Here is a 22,998-nt window from a genome sequence, read left to right on the forward strand (position 1 = left end):
GGGAGGATCGGGGTGCCCGTTTGGGCCCTCAGTGTGTGCGGTCGTGGCGTGGGGGAGGCGGTGGGGACGCTCCCCAATCTTGGGTCGCTATGGGGGAAAATCAGAGAACACTTCTGGAGACAATGCTTGTCGGGTCTGCTGCTGCCGTTACGCCCCTTCCCTTTTTTCCTCCCGTTCTCCTCGCAAGAGTATTTTCTCCACCGTATCGTAAAAGGATGGGGCAGAAGTTAAAAAAAAAAAAAAATCACCGTAATGGACGTTTATGATGAGACTTGTTCAAGGTTGCAAGCTTGGGGGAAGAATTGCTCCCTTTTCAGTGTTCTCAGGGTTATTGTCCTCTAACCCGGACTTTTGGGTTTCCAGTCGGTTAAAAGGCAGTAATTTCAGATTTTTAGAAATGGCAGAATGGTGCAACTTAGGAAAAGACGGAGCGTTATTGCACATTGCTTTTTGGTAGCCCACCGGAACCTTTACAGCACGTTTTTTTTTTTAATTTGGATTTAAACTCTTCGAATAGGGGCCTTATTTGCGTCCCCGCCCCCGGCATTTCTATAGGTGCTCACTACGTGTGGGGAAAATCTAGTGAGATTAATTGTTAATTAATTGTTCACATGCATGATTAAGTAAGCAACAATGCAATTAAAAGCATTCGGGCACCTTGGGCAGAGAAAGCTGTAATTGACGGTGGCGAGCAACTAAACTTGGAGATCTGCTTCAGTGGAAGAATGCATCGCTGGCCAGGGCAGCCCTGGGGGAAGGGGAGGTTGGAGGGGTGGGAGGTTGACTAGGTGACTCTTGGCTGCATCACTTGGCTTGCTGCCTGGGAGTTTTGCACCTAAGCAAATGGGGTGGGTGGTAGCCGAAATTGGCATTCTATTTATAGCACTGCACTTTATAATGCTGTACTGGGGATATAATATTTGTATATAATATATTCAATATATGGGCTGAAACACATTTAAATGTATTGCTACACGTATCTATTTTGCACTGCACTTAAGGGACTAGCTGCACTGCCCAAACTTGATAGTACGTTAAAGGACAGTCAGAATGAACCAGAATGTCAACACATTTTTAGAGATGTCTATTAACATTGTGAAGTTGTCAGATAAGCACAATAAATAAGACGTAAAACCTATTAAAAGGTCCCTGGGAGACATTTGGCTCTGTGAACTGGCTTTAATGGATTTCAAGAATACAGGAAGCTGTGTTCTTCGAGGTCTGAAGTAAATCACGGGTTCAGTTTATTGAGCTCTGCTTTGGTGGTGTTGGGGGAGCACCAAGACGTAAAAAGATGCGGTGCCCGCTCTGTAAATCTCGAAATCAGGAATCTTGGAATCTTGCTAAAACGAGAGATTATGACAGGAGTTCTGACGCATGTGAACAATCCTGATGGGTGAAAAATACTCTAAATATCCCCTTAGAAGTTTGGCCTGGGTATATATAGTTTAGTTTTCCCACAAACTGTAGCATATTCATTTGAGTTTTCAGAGAAGAGTCAATATAGAAAATTTATTTTAAATCCATGATTATACAGATCAAATTCACTGTAACTTCAATTCTAAAGTCCAGTGCCAGTTCTAGAATCAGATTTATTCACACCTCTGCGCCAGCCGCTGTGTGGCTTCTAGTGAGTTTGAGCTCTGTTTTCTCCTAGAAAACAGGAGGCATAGACTAGATAAAATACCAGAACTTTGCCATTTCTTACAGTTTTAACAGACTGATCTATTGTGGCAGAGACTGCTCTCTGCTTACCCAGTGACCCTTGGTTCCTTCTTTTCCAGACTAAGAAAGCCCGTTAGATAATCAGGAGTGTCACCTGACTGCATTTGCAGATAGGGTCTTCAAGGAGTATAATTAAGGTTAAATGATGTCATAAGGGTGGGGCCCAAATCCAACAGGGCCTGTGTCCTTATCGTCCTTATCCTTCTCGGAAGAGGAAGGGACACCAAGGATGCATACAGAGAAAAGGCCATGTGAGGACACCGTAAGAAGACTGCTACCTACAAGCCAGGGAAAGGGGTCTCTGCAGAAACCAACCCCGTTGGCACCTTGGTTTGGGACTTCTAGCTTCCAGAACTGTGAGGAGTAAATTTCTGCCGTTCGAACCATCCGGTCTGTGGTTTCTGTTATGGCAGCTCTAGCTGACTAATAATACAGGGAGTGAGGGAAAGGGTGGAGGAATGTGGTGGCGGGGGCGGCAGTGGCAGTGTGGCGAAAACACATTTCTCAGTGGCCCTTGCAAAGCAGGGTTAGCCACTGAGTTATCTATTGAGATTTTTGGGTGGGTCTCTTGGTAATGGCGGCTGACCCAGCTCGGATGCTGGCTTTTTTTAAATTGAAATTTTTTTTTTTTTTTTTTTTTGCCTTTGTTTCATCTTCCTTCCCATTGTCTGTAAATCTGATGGCTGGAGCCGTGGTGGCCATCTTGTGACCATGAGGTGACCTTGAAGACAGAAGTGAGTAGTAAGGACAGTATAGCAGAAAGGATAACACCACCTGGGTGCTAGATGGATGTGGGACACCATGCCAGTCCTGGGTCACTTATTTCCGGACTTGTTGGGCATGATATTAAAAATAAACCCCTGTCTTCTTTAAGCCTCAGTTGTTTGGGTTTTCGATTACACGCAGCCAGCCTAATCCTAATCGATAACATCTGTGAAGAAGCTCATTTGAACCAATGGTAAAATAAGATATTTTATCTTTCTTTTTTTTAAATGTTTATTTTTGACAGAGAGAGAGAGAGAGAGAGAGAGACAGAGCATGAGCAGGGGAGGGGCAGAGAGGGAGACACAGAACAGGCTCCAGGCTCTGAGCTGTCAGCACAGAGCCCCACGTGGGGCTCGAATTCACAGACCGCGCGATCATAACCTGAGCCGAAGTTGGACACTCAACCGACTGAGCCACCCAGGCGCCCCTAACTTTTCTCTTTCTTATCCCTGTTTCTCCTCTTTATGATTCAGGATTGTATTTCTTAGCATCTGCCAAAGTTAGGGATGATTTTTCATTCTGGTCCAGTTCTTGCTCAGATTCTTTTCACTGCAGTGAATTAGACATTTTGGGACACCAAGAATCAGACCTGATCCCAGGTGTTTTTATTGTTATTTTTATTTTTATATATTTTTAAACCCTCTTATTTCTTATAACAGATATGACTGATACAGGTTTTACCCATCTGGATGGGTAGTCTGGGCCTCAAGTTGGTGCAGCCCCCTTGGTCACAGACTTGACCCAAGGGCATTTGCCTAGAGCCAATAGTCAAGCTCTTTAACTGGGGGCATATAAGGGGGGGGGGGAAAGAGCTGTCCTGACCCTTCTGTCAACTTTTGTTAACTTGCTCTGAGGCAAGCATCGTAGGCCCAGTACTTGAGCAAGTCCTGGTAATTGACCTCATTTGGACGACGAAGGGCCAGGTGGTTTGTTTTTCTTTTCATTAGAAACATTATAAATCAGGCATAATTTCTGGGCACAAAGGGATTATTTATGGGGAATTTGCAAATGTTCTAGATTTTGCCCCTTTGTAACATGGGTGATTCATCTTTGGTGTTGCCAGATTCTTGCTTGAGAACAGTGTACAGGAGCATTAATTCCATCTTTCCCAACACAAAGGAAAAATTCTAGGGAGTGTCAGAGGTTCATCAGATCTATTACTGATTGAGAGTCGCCCTTGATTCCATATTTCAAAGCTCTCTTCACAAGGCCACTCCCAGAGAAACCCGATTCGGTGTAGACGCTGATTTGCACTACTAGAAAATGTCAACAGTAGTATTGAAAGAAAGACCTGTCCTCGAAATTTTTGTTCGTTTACTCAAAAACTGTCGAGTATCTCCATATGTCAGGCACTGAGGATATCGCAGGAAGGAGACAGATCTGGTCTGGCTTTCCCCCCGTGGAACTTGCAGTCTCGAGGGGAAGGAACATTATGCGGAGACAAATTGCACTGTGCTCAGTGTGGCAGAGGAGTTCGGGGTGCTGTGGGAACGCGTGTCTCAGGAGGGTCTTTAGCCTGGAGTTTGGAGTCCTGTTTCTCAACAGAGGGCGATCTTGCCCCTGGGAGAACACTTGTCAAGGGCTAGAGACTTTCTGGTGGTCACAGGGATGATTTGGCAGGAAGGGTTAGGGTCACTGGCCTCTGAGCTCGCGGTGCGGCTGAGCAATCCTAGTGCCCGGGAGGGACCACCTCCCCCTGCCCAGAATCAGCGATTGGTCTAGTGTCAACGGTGCCAGGTGCCAGGTTGGGAACCTTGGAGCTGGGGCTCAAGGAGAGCTTCCTGGAGGAGGGGACATCAGAGCTCAGACTGGAAGGGGAAGCAGAAATCCGTTAAATGAAGGACGGGGGTACGCATGGCAGGGGAAAGAGCTTGGTGCCCAGAGAAACACAGCGCAGAAAGGACTGGGGCTGGAGAGATCGGGAGAGGGGCTGGGAAGATCAGTAGGGGGTCACACAATGCAGGCTCTTGCAGATGAGGGTAAGGACTTGGGACTTTGTTCTTAGAGCAGTGGGAAGTGGCTGAAGGGCTGTCCTAGGAGAGTGACATGATTTAACTTCGCAGTTTGAGAAACTCACTCTGGTTTTCCTATGGAACAGGAATTAAGAGGCGGCCAGCAGGGACGTGTGGGACCAGTGAGGAGGCTGTTGGAATCGACCATGGGAGGGATGATTAACACTCTCTAAGACACGGCGATTGATGGGTACAGTGGGCTGAGAGGAAGGCGGGGGTCACGCATGAATCAGGTTTCTGTCATGAGCTGTGGGCGGCTCCTGGTGCTGTTTACTGATACAGGCGCTAATGGAGAAGGACCAGATTTAAACAGGTTTTTTTCTTTTTATTGTAGCTAAATAACATGAAATTTCTCTTAACCATTTGTAAGTGTACACTTCTGTGGCATTAAGTACCCAGACGTTTTTCTAAAATTTAATTTTAGAGGGAGGTGAGGATGACGAGTTTAGTTTGGACAAGTTGAGTTTGGGGTGCGTGTGAGATAGTCAGGTTTCATGTCAGGTGGGCAGTTAGATTTGTGGGTCTGGAGCTCATAGGAGAGCTTGGCTGTGGAGAGATATGGCAGCAGTTGGAATATATATATGTATAATATATGCTATATATGCTATATGATATATATGATATGATATACATATATTGTATATAATATGTACATATGTATGTGTATATATACATATAATGTATACAATATGTACATATAATATATATGTAATATGTACATATAATATATATGTAATATGTACATATATATAAAATATACACACATATTTTTTTTTTTTTTAAAGAGGAGAGTCTTAATTGGTAAAATAAATCCATTTAAGCTTTTACTCAAAATGTGTGGATAACCAAGATTTGGTAGAAGCTGGGGAAGAAAATAGTCTTTATCTGTGTGATGTAAAGCTGCAGGCTTATCCAAAAAAAAAGAAAAAGAAAATGAGTGAAAGCATCATCAAATAAGTTTGAATTATCTCAATTACAGCGGTGCCTTTTTCTCCTAGGGATAGGACTTCTTTTCACTCCTAAAAGAATATTTTATGATCTGAAAAGGTGATATGTTTTAGTTTACATCATTGCTTGCCGTAAGAAGCCCAAGGCTCTTTACATGTCATGCTGAATTTATCTTCTCCAAATCCTTGAGGGCGGATATGCTGGAGCTTGTGCTTCGTTGATGAGGTGAAGGGAGTGAAGGAAGGTGCATGGCCAAGGCCTGTTGGAAGAATTGCCCCTTTCCATTCCTTGGTGTCTGTCCACCTGTGCACCCCAGTGTGTCAGACTTCACACAGGAGAATCACCTCAGGGTCTTGAAGAGTTCCCTTTGTGAAGGGCTTCTTTGTTAAAATGCAGCTTATGGGGTCCTGGCTCCAGATTTTTCCGATATCAGAAGATCTGAGGTGAGGCCTCGGGATTTGCAGTTTTATCCAGGCCCCAGATAAGTTGTATGTGTTGGCGAGTGCAGGAACCCTGCCTGGCCCACCCCAGGACCAGGTACAAACTGGGGACTCTTACTGGGTGGCTTTCTTGCGTATCTGCAGAATGTAAAGTTGATGGCTAGTTGCTTTGTCTTTAAAATGAAATAAGGAGCTGCTTTGGAGAAAGTGCAGCGTGGAATCGAGGCCCGTATGCCCCGGTCATGTATTTCTTCTCCTTGGGAAAGGAACCAGAAACCCCAGAATTCAAACTGAGCTGTCTTTCTCTGGTGCCACCATTTGGCAGGTTTCCAAGGGCTACTGGCCGGGGGGGGGGGGGGGGCGGTAGTGTGGGGAGCGTGAGTCTCAAAAACTAGAGCAGTGCATTGTGAGAACAAAGGTTTTTGGACAATTGACAAGTTTCTAAGGTGTTAGAACCTCTCAGACTGTAGGTACCATGGATTCAGTGGTACGGACAGGAAGGGCTTCTGGAACCACTTTTCGTGTTGCGAAAATAAGATACCCCACGTTTCAGCTTACGTTGTGTTTCTATAAGTTGGCCACACGGTTAACCGTTCGCCACTGCTCTTACAATGTGAAGGAATCCTACGAGGTGCTGATTTTTCGGTGGCTGAGTTTATTCTGGAGTGGGTGGTATGACCAGAGATCCTTCTGCCCCTTACCTGTGACTCAGCCCGTGAAACATGCTTTTTGAGGGTGGTGTTTTGAGTCTCTCCCCCGAAACTCTGTCTGAATTGGAATTTTCTTATTTTCACATCCTGAGTGGCATATGGGTTTTCGCATTATTTGTTTATTTATTTATTTATTTATTTATTTTTTAAATTTTTTTTTCAACTTTTACTTATTTTTAGGACAGAGAGAGACAGAGCATGAACGGGGGAGGGGCAGAGAGAGAGGGAAACACAGAATCGGAAACAGGCTCCAGGCTCTGAGCCATCAGCCCAGAGCCCGACGCGGGGCTCGAACTCACGGACCGCGAGATCGTGACCTGGCTGAAGTCGGACGCTCAACCGACTGCGCCACCCAGGCGCCCCTCGCATTATTTGTTTAAATGAGATATGAATCAAAGAAGCAAATGATCTTTTCTTTCCTAAAATATACAGTTATTTCCTCTTTTCTTCCCTTCTGTTTTACTGTCCTTCCTGTAAATATGTCTACCCTTTGGCACAGAGAGTATATTGGCCCTTGGCCAATTTTGGTGCCAAGGGAAGAAAAATTTGTATTCCAAACTCCATTTTCCCATTGACTTCTTTGATAAAACAGAAGATGGGTTTCAGATGGAGCAATGTCGAATGGGGGGGTAGGTGGTGGCTCAAAAGAGGACTGTCGCGCCTCTGTGCTCACTGCCACACTCGGGGGGGGGGGAGCCAGGCCCCCTCCTCCGTCCCTTCTCTCAACTGGCTGATCACCTTGTAAGTGGTGCAGAACCCATGGAATGGGGCACAGGGGTTCCCTGCCCCTGAGTGTTGTCCACCTGTCTGCTTGCAGAATTGTGCTTGGCAGCCTCCAGTGCTGTGTGTCTCTTTTCCTGAGTTTGCTACTTGGCATCTGAGCAAAAGGCTCCATAGCTCTTCCCATAGGTCAGGTAATATCCTAAACCTGTCCATGCACCGACTTATTTTCATTCTTGTTTAGTTTCCTCCCTTTTACAGGGACGGAGGCAGGGGCTCCGAGAGGCCAAGTCTCTGGCCCCGTGTTGCTTAGCTACTAAGCGGCAGAGCCTGGATGCCACGAGGTGTGAGTCTAGATTCTGTGTATCTCTGACCAGCGTGCCGTGCTATTCTTTACAGTGGAGCCGGGCCCGGAGGCCCGGTCTCCTGCACTGCAAGCTCTTTCCCTTGTGCTTTGAAACTTTAAGGCGAGAACAGTTTATTTTTATTTATTTATTTTTTTTTTTAAATTTTTTTTTTTCAACGTTTATTTATTTTTGGGACAGAGAGAGACAGAGCATGAACGGGGGAGGGGCAGAGAGAGAGGGAGACACAGAATCGGAAACAGGCTCCAGGCTCTGAGCCATCAGCCCAGAGCCCGACGCGGGGCTCGAACTCACGGACCGCGAGATCGTGACCTGGCTGAAGTCGGACGCTTAACCGACTGCGCCACCCAGGCGCCCCAAGGCGAGAACAGTTTAAAAGAACACCTTGTAAATCCTTGAACTACTGCCTTCTGTCTAGCTTCTCCTCTGTGCCTGGCCATTTCTTTTTGTCGTCTTTAGTTTTGTCCCTGAAATGTTGGCGTTGCTTTGCTCCCGTCTTTCCCATCCAGGCTTGTGGCTTTGGTTCCTTTGTACAGGGGGGACGCTGCCGGTGCCTCTCCTCTTGACCCCTGTGCCCGGCTCCACACCTGGCTATGGGCCGCTGCTGGGTAGATCCACGGAGTGTCCTCGGCGCCTCAGGATATTGGGAACCGCACTGTTTTCCCACACATCTGCTTCCCTGCCTTATTCTCTAGCTTGTGAATGGCACCCCAGTGGACTCGGCCACTCCATCCGAATCCCGGACTCCCCTCCACTCCTTTCTCTCACTCACCAACCCCTCCGGACTCTCCCTTCCCCACCCATTCCATTGGTAGGATCTGTCTCAGCCTGTGCATTCTGCTTTGATATCTCCAACACCTGCTTTTGCTCACAACCTGCTGTGCCCAGACGCTGCCTCGTCTGAATTCTGTCCCGTAGCGTATCTCTCATTGCCTGCTCCATTAGCTTCTTAGCTGGCACATTTGTGCCTTTTTTTGGTCCCCCCACAGCCCACCCAATAGGCTCCTCCAGAAACCTAAGGCACACATTTCAATGTGGCACTCCCTTTCTTAGAAGCTTCTCATAGCACATAGGATAGAAGCAGACTCCCTAACGCTGACCCCTTTAATGATATGGCCCCTCCCCCTCCCAGATGTCCCTGCCCCAGCACTTCCATTCCTGTAGGTGTCCCTGCCCCAGTCACCCCCCCCCCCCCCGGGGGGCCCTGCCCCGGGCCCCCCCCCCCCCCCAGGGTGGCCATGCCCCAGTCTTTCCCTCCCCCAGGTGGCCATGCCCCAGTCACTCCCTCCCCTCACATATCAATTCTCTGGGCACATTGGACTGTTTGTTCACCAAGCTTTGATGCAGAAGCCTGTTTCCAGGCCTCCTTGCTCTTGTAATTTGACATCTCTGCTGCCTGGAATTTACTTCCTCAGGCACTGTGTCGAGCTCGCCCTAAGCAGTGCTTTCCTCCCTTTAAGCCTCCCCTTCCCTCTGCTGCCCTGCCTTGGGTGAGCTGCCCTCTGTCTCCACCCCAGGTGCTCCCTTGGGGACTCCCGTCAGAACGACAGCCATTGGAGTGGACGCTTGTATGCTTGGCTGTTGACCGAGGGACTCCTCTCTCACATGAGCTCCTTGGGCAGCTGCTTATTCGTCTTCCCCAGCTCCTGGCATATTGTGTGGCAGTCATACACTCTCTGATTTTCTGTTTAACAAATGAAAATATAAATTCATACTGCTAATGAGCTGCGAAGGCCCAAAGCACTCGGCATGTGCCGGCCCCGTTGCGGAAACATAATGCTCGTTAAACCGTTGATCTTTGGCCACATGCCTGGGCTGGTTCTGTCCCCTGCCCATGGGGAGTGCCTGGGGCCCTTCATCCTCAGGCTGGGCGCTGGTGCCTCCAGGTGGGCGGATGGCTGCGGCCCAGTGTGGCCACGACCCCCAGGGACAGCAGATTGGTCTGAAAAGGCAGGCCCTGCCCCCTGTTGCTGGGTTGGGGTGCGATCCTTTCTGTGCGCTCTGCTGGCATGGATTATCTTCAAAGCAGGTAATTGGAACTAAGTAAATTGGCTGTGGGCTGTGTACCCTGGAGCTTAAGGCCTCCTCTCGAGGACCTGGAATTAAACCTGGAAAGCTCCGGGAAGCTGGAGCCACTGGGGGAGGAGCCGCGCCGGGTGAAGCGTTTTGTAAGTAGGTCACGGCAAAGAAAGTGAAGCCCCGCCGGCTCCCTCCCACAGCCTGGCGGAAGAAAAAGTGGGGCAGAGCCCGTGTGAGACCCTGAACCCGCAGGGCCACCAGCTGCAAGCTTCCCGTGAGTGCTGTGGCTTCGGCCCGGATGGCGGAGAGGGCCACGCGGTTTCAGTCCCTCCCTCCAGGCTCCTGGGTAGGGCCGCGACCACCCACCGCCTAGACGCCGCCCAGGCTGGCCCTAAGCGTGGTACCACCGGCAGCTTTATGGCCCCGTCCGCTGAGTTTGCAACATGTGGAACCGCACACTAAACGCTTTACGCAGTATCTCACTCGATCACGCGTCTTAGTGTTTTTTGTTTTCGTTTTTGTATTTAATCTGGTTTTCTGTGATTGCCGTGCTTGGGAGAGTCTGGGAGGACAGTCCAGGGAACAGGAACAAAACGGAGTTAGGAGGTGCAGTCATCTTTCCTGCAGGGGCGTGGGGTCCCTGACTCCCAACCAGGAACAAGATAAGATAGTTGATTAGTGTTGCTTAAATGCCTTGCAATGAATTCCTCTCCGGTTTTCCGGCACTCCAGGGTTTAGGCTGGCCTATAAATCTTAGTCCCAGGTTAGTTGTAAAATCTTGATTTATCTCTCAGAATAGGTGTGCTAACACATTAGTTGGCTTGAATTATTTAAAGTTATCACGGGAAGGTCTTATTTCTATTGCCCGTCCCGATTTGCACTTTAAATATAGTTCCCTGCAGCAATTCACAGGAATTCATGTTGAAAATAGAAAAGGGAAAATTACTTTTAAACAGCAGTTTGGCATATAAGAGCATGATTTACCTTGGAATAGTTCTCCAACTGCACATTAAGGCCAAGCTTTCAAGAATATTTTTTCCCCGCTGAATCTGGAAATTAGTATGAAACCAAACAGCCAACATCCAGCCTCACGCGGCCACTCCCTTTGGCAGAGCAGGGGGGGATCCTTTCCTCCCTCCCCGCTCCCCCTTCCCCTCCGTTGGCTCCCAGTGTTACAGTCCCACTGTAGGGACTGTATCCTGTTAGGGTTGTTGGAGGTGACAGGCACATCCTTACTTTACTTGCCCGGTTTTCTAACTTTTCTCCTCAAATTTCACCATTTCTCCTTTTTCACGTGCTTGAAGTGTGAAAGCTCGGATTTTGTTGGCAGGAATTTTAGAAAGGATCCATTGTTTTAAGATTGGATTTATTAGCGGTCTAGAATATGCTGTGCCTTCAAAACGCCTTTGGTTCCCCGGTGATTGGTTTAGATTATGGAAACATAAAGGTAAAAGCAGAAGGCAAAAAGATGTTTGCTTATATTCATTTAATGAGGATTATCTTGCCCTGTGATTTGCTCTTATACCTGAGAGTGACTCCGATGCATGTCTTACGTTAGTGCTGTACTTATTTATTTAGTTTTTTTAAGTAAGCTCTGTGCCCAGCGTGGGACTTGAACTCACAACCCCAAGATCACGTGCTCTACTGACTGAGCCAGCCACGTGCCCTTATGTTACTACTTTAAATATTACATAATTTATTTCTATCGGGGAAATTTCACAGCAGAATGCCATAGGGACAAATGATGGTTTTGTGTGTGTGTGTGTTTTTTAAAGAATATCTTAACTCCAGGCCTTTGTATTTTTGGAGGGAACTAAAATCTAGTTTACTCTTAACTTCAGTTAAGCCCCGCCTGAATAAAGGTATGCTGTCTTGATCACGACAAAGAGGATTTGTAGAATTCACTTGATTTATTGGGAATGTCTTCCTCCCATGTAATTCCTTCATTAAACGTACTCAAATGACATTAGTTGCTGGCTTATGAAAGGTGATGTGTTCGTACCTTTCAGAACCAATACCAAATAAAGGCATGTTTTCTTCAATATAGAGTCTGCATTCTAAAGGACTTTTGTGTTGACATACTCTTCCTTTTCACATAGCCATCTGGCCTGCAAAAAAAGTGAGGTAAGACTAAATCCTGTTTATTAGATTATGAGTCACTGAACGTGTTGAGAAGGTTTTTTTTTTTTTTTTTTTTTTTTTTTATCTTGACAAAAGAGGGAATTCTAGCCCGGGGAGCTTTGACTGTCTGTGTTTGGAATTAAGAATTGATGGAGTCGGATTTTGGACTCAGAGTCGAGTCTTAGATTGACCACGGTTGTTATATCCTGCAAGTTGTTGGAATGTTCTATTTCCTGCAATTCTGTGGTGCTAAGTGGTATTAACATGTTGTGACTTCCTTATATGATGTTCGTTAATAATTCTATTTCTGATATCTTCTCGAGGGCTTTCACTGTGCATGCTAGTTTGGAGGTTAATAAAATAAGACCAAACCAAAGAATTAAATACCCAGAAGCAGAATTTAAAATGGTGTTTGGGCTTAAATCTTTCTTTTTAGAAGTTCATGAATGATTGGGGCTTTTTGGTTGCCGCCTGTGTGTGTGTGTGTGTGTGTGTGTGTGTGTGTGTGTGTGTAAAATGAAAAAGTAGATCAGATCCTGGTGAAAATAAATTGGTTGTGGGGAGGGGGGACACAGTAAATTCCTTCATTCTGCTGGTGGATATTCCCTAGCGTAAGGAGTAGACAGCCTGTAAGTGATGTGGTCCCAGGGCCATCACAAAGACTTGCATTCATTCATTCATTCATTTGATCAATATTTGTTGACCTTCTCCTATGTGCTGGCTGTGTTTTGGGTGTGGGGCACCACCTTCCTGCCTTCACAGAGCTTACAATAAACTAATATGTAAGGCGAGCAATAAATAAATATGTATTACGTCCGTGGTGGTTAAGTGCTGTGCAGAAGAATAAAGCAGAATGAGGAACGTAAGGAGGGGTGGTGTTGGGGATTTATTATTTATATGAGGTGGTCTCAGTGGGGCCTCCCGTAACATCTGCTGTTACCTAAATTTCACACGTAGAGGTTCATTTGGCTTACGGTTCAGGCTCACCCTGCCTTTTGAGATGCCATCTTGGAAATGGAAGTGATTAAACCATGTTCATTTTACGTCTTAGCGTGAATACGTTTTAGGTTATTTCCTTGGAGCAAATGTTGATGGGAGAGGACTTGAGGCAGTGCATGCCTGCGGGTGGGGGGTAGGGAGGGGTCAGAGGCATCCAAATGGGGAAGGTGTTCTCCCGCCTCTCAGGAGGGCCTCCTCTGTTACCCCGGGAGACCTACCACTGAAGCTTCTTGTACCACATTACAGCTCCGTGGAATCGGCCGTCCAGCCCTTTGAGTCCATTACTGCTCTATGGCATTGCCCATTTTCTCCGGGGGATGCTAATTGGAGACAGCAAACTCTATGAGACGCTTTCCTCTTAGCTCCTCAGGGGAAGTGCACGATAACATTAAAGCATATTATTTTTGTCTAGTTAACCTGCCTGCCTGTTGGGTTTATTATTTTGCCTTATATTTTCAAAGTGTTACTGTCATGTTGTTGTTGTTCTAAATGTGGAGCCTAGATGTGTCTCTAGGGTACAGGGATGCCTTTATCTGTGGGCTCCAACTTGAAACCTTAAATCATTCTAAATAGGGAATGATCTTCGCTCCTCTCGCTGTCTTGGCCCCACTGCATTAGTGGGTTCTGTGAACGGCCCTGCGTGAGGCAGCATTATCTGCACCACACTTCCAGCCTGGGAGCCTCTGAGACGGAAAGCTTGCCCCAGATTCAGCTCTGTTGTCTGCCAGGCTCTGGCAGCGATCGTGCTAGGAGGGAGTTGAACTGCTTCCTGCTGGATTCTCAGGAATCCCCCCTTTGCTTTGGAAGGCACCGTCGAGTTGCTAAGAAGTTGTATTTTGTACACATCAATTTCGTAGTTTATATCCGTAGACACACGTGGTATGTGCACAGGTTCCAATTCCTTTGAGGTTTATTTCTTCAGCTTGGTAGCCTAAGCACGTTGGCTGTGCACCGATGAATAATTTCAGGTCCGGAGATGAACGCGGCCAGTGGTACTAGTTTGCAGCAAATGCAGCTGGTTTTAAAAATGAGCAAAAATATGTCTTCTTCAAGCACCCTTTCTCCCACCCCCCCCCCCCCCCCATTTTAAGCGAGACTGTTAAATACGAGAATGAATCTTAACTGGTGATCTTAATGTAAAAATGTTTTCTTTTTTCCAGCTTTTGCTTTGGTTTCTGAAGATACAAAGAAAGAGGTCAAGCAATCTAAGGTACTAATTCTAATGATCAAATCTATTCTTCCTGTCTGAGATTCACTTATATTTTCTTTAATGGCAGCTGTAATGATTTCATCTTACACTAGTTCTCAGGTTTCTTTTCACGAATTAATGAAATGTTGGTCCACGCAGATTTTTAATCTCTCGTGGCAACCTGCAGATAAACTTGCTTTATTTATTTTTTATTTTATTTTTTTGAATTTAAATCCAAGTTAGTTAACATACAGTGTAACAATAATTTCAGGAATAGAATTTAGTGATTCATCACTTACATGTAACACCCAGCGCTCATCCCAACAAGTGCCTGCCTTAATGCCCATCATCCATTTAGCCCATCCGCCCACCCCACATCCCTCCAGCAGCCCTCGGTTTGTTCTCTGCAGTTAAGAGTCTCTTATGGTTTGTTCCCTCTCTGTTTTTTTTTTTATCTTATTTTTTAGATAAGCTTGCTTTAAAAAAAAAAATCCCTTAGTAGTTACAGCAGACCAAGTAGGTTTCAAAAAAAGTATTTTGATATGGATTTAGACATCATAGAAGTCTTGCTGGGATGCCTCAGTTTTCTCTAGTCTGACCACATCTAAACTTGGGCTGCATTTTCCCAGTCTGAGAGAGAAGTAGTATGCTGTGTCCCCGGGGTCACAAGAGCCTGAGTCTCCCTCACTTTGTAGGTGGCACCGTGTGGCAGTACTGAAGATGACTGCCAGGCTTTTTGCACAGTTGGGACCAGGAACCGAGACCCCGGGACTTGATGGAGACAGGATAAAACTCTGCTTAAAATCACAGAGCGGCTGCTTTCCCACAATTGTTTATGTTCAAGAAACTCATCTAAAGTTTACCATTTCGGCTTTGCGCTAGATGAGTTTAGCAGATGAGAAAGAGAAACCATATTTGAAGAATGTGAGTTGTCTTTATCATATTCGCTAAGGTTCGGTCGACTTCATTTTTTTTTTAATCTCACGATTAGCGTAACAGCGTTTTTGATTTTTATTTTTTGTAATGTTTGTTTATTCTTGAGACAGAGCATGAGCAGGGGAGGGGCAGAGAGAGAGGGAGACACAGAATCTGAAGCAGGCTCCAGGCTCTGAGCTGTCAGCACGGAGCCCGACACGGGGCTCAAACCCATGAATTGTGAGATCATGACCTGAGCCGAAGTCAGATGCTTAACTGACTGAGTCACCCAGGCGCCCCAAAACATTTTTTTTTTTAAATAGAATGTTTCTTTTGTCAACACAGTGTTGTCTTTTCTAACTATACTGTGGGTTTCCTACAGGAACAATAATAATACTTTCCTTTGGTTTTAAGATCCTTTATGGTTAATAAAACATTTTCAGACATTTCACTTAAAACTTGATCTTCTCAATGATCCTGTTATTGCCAAGCAAAAGAGATATTCCCATGTCCAGGCACACCTCAGGGAGGATGTGGGTTTGGTTCCACCGCAGTAAGGAGAGTTAAATGCACTTTTTTGGTTTTCAGTGCATAATAAAAGTCCTATTTAAACTATATTGTTGTCTGTTAAGTGTGCGATAGCATTATGTCTAAAAAATATACATACCTCAGTTGCAAAGTACTTTATTGCTACAAAATGCTAACCATCATCCGTGCTTTCAGTGACTTGCGACCTTTGAGCTGGTGGAGGGTCTTGCCTCAATGTTGATGGCCGCTGACCGTATCAGGGTGGGCTTCCTGGAGGCTGGGGTGGCCGTGGCAGTTTCTTAAGACGACAGTGAATTTTGCCTCCTTGATGGACTCTTCCTTTCACGAACGACTGCTCTGTAGCCTGTGATGCTGTTTGATAGCATTTCATCTACAGTAGAACTTCTTTCAAAACTGGAGTTAGTCCTCTCAAATCCTGCTGCCGCTTTATCTACTAAGTTTGTGTAATATTCCAAATCCCTTGTCGCTTCAACAAGCTTCACAGCGTCTTCGGCAGGAGCAGAGTCCATCTCGAGAAACCACGATTCTTGCTCAGCCTCGAGAAGCAGTCCTCACCCGATCACGTCCTATCACGAGATCGCGGCAACGCCGTCCACCTTCAGGCCCCGCTTCTAGTTCTGGTTCTCTCGCTGTTTCCACCACATCCGCAGTGACTGCCTCCACTGACGTCCTGAACCCCCCAAAGTCATCCCGAGGGTGGGAATCAACTTCTTCCAAATGCCTGTGCATGTTGATATTTTGGCCTCTTCCCATGAATCATGAATGTCCTGAATGGCCTCTAGAATGTTGAATCCTTTCCAGAAGGTTTTCAATTTGCTTTTCTCAGATCCATCAGAGAATCACTGTGAGAACCGTAGCCTTATGAATGTGTTTCTTTTTCTTTTTTTGTTTTTAATGAAAACATTTTAATTCTAGCGTAGTTAATATAGTGTTGTATTAGTTTCAAGTGTATAGTGTGGCAATTCAACAATTCCATGTATTAGAGTTCATCAAGATAAGTGTGCTCTTAATTCCCTTAGCCTGTTTTACCCACCTCCCCTGCCCCCTATGGCAACCCTCTATTCTCTATAGTTAAGAGTCTTGCTTTGTCTCTTTTTTCCTTTGTTCATTTATTTCTTAAATTCCACATATGAGTGTAATCATACGGTATTTGTCTTTCTCTGACTAGCTTATTTTGCTTAGCATTATACTTTCTAGCTCCATCCATGTTGTTGCAAATGACAAGATATTATTTTTATGACTGAATAATATTCCGTTGTGTGTGTGTGTGTGTGTGTGTGTGTGTGTGTGTGTATCTTCTTTATCCATTCATCTAATGTTAGACACTTTGGCAGCTTCCATAATTTGGCTCTTGTAAACAATATTGCAAGAAACCTAGGGGTGCACATATCCTTTTGAATTAGTGTTTTTGTATTCTTTGGACACATACCCAGTAGTGTGATTGCTGGATCACAAGGCAGTTCCAGTTTTAATCTTGAAGAACCTCCATACTGTTTTACACAGTGGCTGTACCAGTTTGCATTCCCACCAACAGTACACGAGGGTTCCCCTTTCGCCACATCCTCACCCACACCTGTTGTTTCTTGAAGATTTTAGCCATGAGATGTGTTTCTTAAATAAGACTTGAGAGTCAAAATGACTCCCTGATTCATAGGCTGCCGAATGAATGAATGCTATGTCAGCTGTGTCAGAAATAATATTTCCAAAGTAATTTTTTTTTTCTGAGCAGTAGGTCTCAAAAGTGGTCTTCGAATATTTAATAAACCTTACTGTAAATGATGTGCTGTCCTCCGGGCTTTGTTGTTCCATTTATAGAGCACAGACAGAGTAGGGTTAGCATAATTCTTAAGGGCCCTAGGATTTTTGCAATGGTCGATGTGCATTGACTTCAACTTTAAGTATCAGCTGCACTGGCCCCTAGCAAGAGAGTCAGCCTGTCCTTTGAAGCTTTGTAGCCAGGCATTGACTTCCCCTCTCTAGCTCTGAAAGTCCTCAATGGCATCTTCTGCCAACAGAAGGCTCTTTTGTCTACACTGAAAACCTGTTGTGCAGTGTAGCCACCTTCCTGAATTATCTTAGCCAGACCTTCTGGGTAACTTGCTGCAGCCTCTACACCAACACTTGCTGCTTCACCTTGAACTGTTATGTTATGGAGACGCCTTCTTTCCACAAACCTCATGAACCCACTTCTGTTAGCCTCACACTTTTCCTCTGAGGCTTCCTCACCTCTCTCAGCCCTCACAGAATTGAAGAGTTAGGGCCTTGCTCCAGTTTAGGCTTCGGTTTAAGGGAATGCTGTGGCGGGTGTGATCTTCTAACCAGATCCCTTAGACTTTCTCCACATCAGCGAGGCTCTTTCTCTTTCTTACCATCTGTGTGTTCACTGGAGTAGCACTTTTAATGCCCTTCAAGAACTTTTCCTTCACACTCACAGCACGGTGAATGGTCGGCACAAGAGACCTCGCTTTCAGCCTGTCTCGGCTTTCAACATGCGTTTCTCACGAAGCTTCATCATTTCTAGCTTTTGACTTAAAAGTGAGAGGCATGAAGCTCTTCCTTTCACTTGAGCACTTGGAGGCCGCTGTAGGGTGACTCAACTGGCCTAATTTCAATATTGTTGCGTCTCAGGGAACAGGGAGCCCAGAGAAGAGGGAGAGAGATGGGAAACAGAACACGCACAACATTCATCCTTGAAGTTCACCATCTTACATGGTGTTCCTGGCATCCCAAAACCATTACAATAGGAACGCCAAAGATGATTGATCACAGATCATCCTAAGAAGTGTAATAATAATGGAAAAAAATGGAAATATTGTGAGGATCACCAAAATGTGACACAGAGACACAAAGTGAGCAAATACTCTTGGAGAAATGGTGCCGATAGACCTGCTCAATGCAGGGTTGCTACAGACCTTCAATTTGTAAAAAAAAACCAAAACACAGTGTCTGCAAAGCATGATAGAGGAAAGCATAATAAACCACAGAATGCTGTATAGCAGAGAAAACTTACCCTCAAAGAAATTACATGATTTAACTGAGGTCACGTGGTAATTCAAAGGTGAAGTCAGAATCTAATTTTCCTGAATCCTTAAATTCTTACACACTACACACAGCTGTGTGCATTGGAACGTGTGTGTGTGTGTGTGTGTGTGTGTGTGTGTGTATGTGGCAATAATCAAGCTCATTTGTAATGAACTTAAAGTGCTACCTAAGGAATATTACTAGGGAATTAAAATTTTGTGTCATGAATTTAGAATTCTAGCATATACTTTCAAATATAGGTTTTTAACTCCTCTTTCCAAATGAGGAAATGTACGTATCCCTCTTCTTAAATACGTATATAAATATAGGTAGAAAATAAGGTGACTCTTACATCGTAGTGTCATTTTTCATCCAAAGGTATTAAAGGCCTTGAAAAATGTCATTAACCCCATCTGTGCTTAGGCTGTGAAGCCAAAAAAGCCATTAATCCCCTGAGGAGAGGCAGTGATAAAATGTCTACTGTAGACCATACCCGAGACTGGGAGAGAAGAATTAATTTGTCCAAGGTCACCCAAAATCTGTAGATGAACCTGGAGATAGGAGTGAAGGCTCTTCACAACAGCCACATTCATTTGGGATCATGAGTCTATCACCATCTGCAGAATTGACGGGGACCTGCCCTGCCATGCTGCTCAGAGGCGGCCGCCTTCCATCCCCCCTCACCGCACGGCTTGCTTTCGTCAGAGCCCCAGACGGGGCTCTCTAGAATGCAGGCAGCCCCACTCAGGGCTGGGGGCCTGCCCCACACAATGTTCGGACTCACTGGTTGGCGTCAGGTGGCTTGTCATCCAAATTCTGGGTACTGCCGGTGCCCTGCTGCACCTCCCGGGAGCTGACCTCTGGTCCCAGGCTCCTCTTTTGGATTCCTGGTCCCTGGCATTGACCCAGATTCTGACCTCCCTCAGCTTTCAGGGGAGCCTGCCCACCCAGGCTTGTGCTCCAGGCCACGGTACCGCCTCAACCACGGCCTTGTCCCGGCTTCAACCCACAGTTTCGCCCACTTATACCCTGTGGTGGCTTGTGATGTTGTGTCCTGTATGATGTAGGGTTAGAGTTGAGCGCTGTGGTTCACATCCCTTCTCCAACACTGATACCCAGTGGAGACCCTCTCTGTGTCTCAGCTTCCTCATCCGTAAGATGGGGTAGTAAGACCTGTATCAAAAAGCTGTTTGGAGGAGGAGGAGGAGGAGGATGGTGAGTGTGTGTGTGTGTGTGTGTGTGTGTGTGTGTGTGTATGTGTCCACCACTTAAAACAGTGCCAAACCCTACCTGATGTGACAGCAAGAAATATTTTAGGCAGCCTTTTGAGCTGAACCTAAACAAATCAAAGTAAGAAGAGGAACCATAGGGCTTACTGCTTTTATCAGTGAGATTTCTTTTATGGTATAAGTTGACTTCACGTGAAATAGATGAAGGTGATGATGGAAAGAGTAGTAGGTGACAACTATTGAGCATTTTCTTCAGGCAGATGCCATGCTCAGCAGTATATTACCTAATGAAACTCCCACAACAACCCTGTGCTGCAGGTCTTGTAATTACCATTCCTGTTTTACAGATGAGAAACTGAGGCCTGAGCTAGTAAGTGGTGGGGGCAGGATTCAAACACAGGACCGGCTTCCGGCCGAGTCCACTGACGGGCACATCCTGACCAGTTCATTTATTCAAAAGACCAAGGGGGTGGCGGTTGGTGGTGACCAGGTACAGGATGCCATTTTACTTCCCTTTCTTCCGAAAAGATTCGATAGATGTGAAGGATTTTGAGGAGGTTTTATCGTCTTTTCGTGAAGGATTTATAAACTAGGCATTACGGGTGTGGATTGCAAGTGTTCTAACGTATTGTGACTTAACAAATAAAACCTGTGTCAGAGGGTGACTTGGATTTGTCTTTTCCCGGCTAGGGTAGGAGCTGTCTGTGGGGTAGATGCATTAGTAACAAATCTCTTTCCTATCTGAATAGTAATTCAGTTGACTTCTAAAACTTTGACAGTGAACCCATTTTGACTGATATTGATAGCGTAAGAAATGTGTGGCAGCAGAGATACTAAAACGAACCATGTGTTTCTTCCTAGGAAGAGCTGAGGCTTTTCAGGAGGGGAAACTGGAGACAGAATTCTAAATGTCCTGTCAGTTCGTTCATTTAGTCTTAATTTTCTTTCTCAGAGGGGAAATTGCTCAAGACCGTTTGGATCCATTCAGTTCACTTAATTCGACCATTCTTGGATGTTTTCTTCTTACACTTTATAAATTGAGCCATTCGAAATGGTTAATTGTGTCCGATCCGTTGTTTTCAGCCAGTTGGAGCTGCGGTGTTTAATAGCAAATGGAAAGATGTGTCATTTTGGTCGATTCTCTTTGGTTTCACAAAGAGATGTGGTGGGATGTCCAGTTGGTTTCCAGGGTTAAGTTATTCATTCGGGAAATACTGAGTTCAGGGTTTTTTTTTTTTTTTTTGTTTTGTTTTGTTTTTTAATCTTTCAGTTTATTGTTAAAGGTGACTCTTGTCATGAGTGTCATGGTGCTTTCACCTGGTGTGTTTCTTTTTTTTTTTTTTTCAATATATGAACTTTATTGTCAAATTGGTGTCCATACAACACCCAGCGCTCATCCCAAAAGGTGCCCTCCTCAATGCCCATCACCCACTTTCCCCTCTCCCCACCCCCCATCAACCCTCAGTTCTCAGTGTTTAAGAGTCTCTTATGGTTTGCCTCCTTCCCTCTCTATAACTTTTCCCCCCCTTCCCCTCCCCCCTAGTCTTCTGTTGAGTTTCTCAGGATCCACATATGAGTGAAAACATACGGTATCTGTCTTTCTCTGTATGGCTTATTTCACTTAGCGTCACACTCTCCAGTTCCATCCATGTTGCTACAAAGGGCCAGATTTCATTCTTTCTCATTGCCACGTAGTACTCCATTGTGTATATAAACCACAATTTTTTTTATCCATTCATCAGTTGATGGACATTTAGGTTCTTTCCATAATTTAGCTATTGTTAAAGCGCTGCTATAAACATTGGGGTACACGTGCCCCTATGCATCAGCACTCCTGTATCCCTTGGGTAAATTCCTAGCAGTGCTATTGCTGGGTCATAGGGTAGGTCTATTTTTAATTTTTTGAGGAACCTCCACACTGTTTTCCAGAGTGGCTTCCTGGTGCATGTTTCTTGAAGAAACACCTCTGGAGGAAGACAGGGTGTGCATCATCACGTGGGTGTAAGAAATGAACGTTGGAAAGAACTCAGAAGACTGACCTGGGTTTTCATCCTGGTTCTGTGGCTCTGTTGTCTCATTTCTAAAAGGGGAACATCGGATTGGATCATCTCTAATGCTCTCTTTTTTAAAAAATTATGGAAGGGGCATGGGTGGCTCAGTCGGTTAAGCGTCCGACTCTTGGTTTCAGTTCAGGTCCTGTTCTCACGGTTCGTGCGATTGAGCCCCAAGTTGGGCTCGGCACTGACAGCGTGGGGCCTGCTTGGAATTCTCTCTCTCTCCTCCTTTCTCTGTCCCTCCCTTGCTTTCTGTCTCTTTCAAAAGTAAATAAACATTAAAAATTATGGCAAAATACATCTAACGTAAAATTTACGGTCTTAACCATTTCTAAGTATACAGCTGAGTATCGTGGAGTGTATTCATGGTGTTCGTGCAAACGCCCTTCAGGTCTCTTTTCACCTCACGAAACTGAAACCGTCCCCATTAAACAGCTCTCTGTTCTCCTCCCCCGGCCCCTGGCAACCACCCTTCTACTGTCCGTTTCCGTGAATCGGACTACGCCGTAAGTGGAATAGTACAGTACTTGGCTTTTTTGTGTCTGGCTTATGTCACGTAGCGTGATGTCCTCAAGGCACATTGGTGTTGTAGCATGTGACGGAACTCCCTTCCTTTCTGAAGCTGGATAATATTCCGTGGTGCGTCTACGCCATATTTTCTTTACCCACTCCAGTGCTACTTTTAGATCGAAACTTTCGAATTTTCGGTGATCCTCAGCTGCCAGCCAAAGCTGTGGAGCAGGCGGTGTGGCCGAGGGGTGGGCAGCAGGTTAAGAGTGAAAGCCGGGTAGCATGTCTGGTTCTCAGGCGGGTGCTGCTTCTCCAGGGGCGGGCTGTTGTCCTGGCCAACGGTGGCATTGAGAGCGTGTGGAAGATGCAGTGAGTCTATACCTGCTGGCTTATGATAACCCGGCTCTGGTTCAGCACAGGTAGAGAAATGGCTTAAGTGTTCCAGCACTTTTTAGGTTTTTTTTTTTCCCCCCCAAACGTCTGTATTTTATCAAGATTAAGTGACGTGTCACTGGATCCCGAGGCATAACAAATGAGTCCATAATAAGTATGGGGTTCTTCTCCACTCAGTGGTATTTCTATTCTTGAGACAAAGATCATTTCAGGAAATGCTGCCAAAGGTAGACACTCTCCTGTGTTTTGCTCTCTCTCCTCCCTGTCTCTTGTCATGGTCCCTTTGGCGTTTTGAGAGGATACATCTCTGTGTG

General features: G+C 45.6%; 1 protein-coding gene across 2 annotated transcripts in view; it reads left to right on the plus strand.

Annotated features, from left to right (window-relative positions):
* Positions 1-13,984: 13,984 nt before the first annotated feature.
* The window catches only part of B3GLCT (beta 3-glucosyltransferase), a 105,203-nt gene continuing 96,189 nt past the window's right edge, over positions 13,985-22,998 (plus strand). For both annotated transcript variants that reach the window (XM_040448140.1, XM_040448141.1), the window contains exon 1: positions 13,985-14,034. The gene's annotated coding sequence lies outside the window, so the exon portion shown is untranslated. The remainder of the gene's footprint in view (positions 14,035-22,998) is intronic.

Source organism: Herpailurus yagouaroundi, unplaced genomic scaffold (assembly GCF_014898765.1).
Source record: "Herpailurus yagouaroundi ecotype Mexico unplaced genomic scaffold, PumYag 197, whole genome shotgun sequence".
Taxonomy (NCBI): domain Eukaryota; kingdom Metazoa; phylum Chordata; class Mammalia; order Carnivora; family Felidae; genus Herpailurus; species Herpailurus yagouaroundi.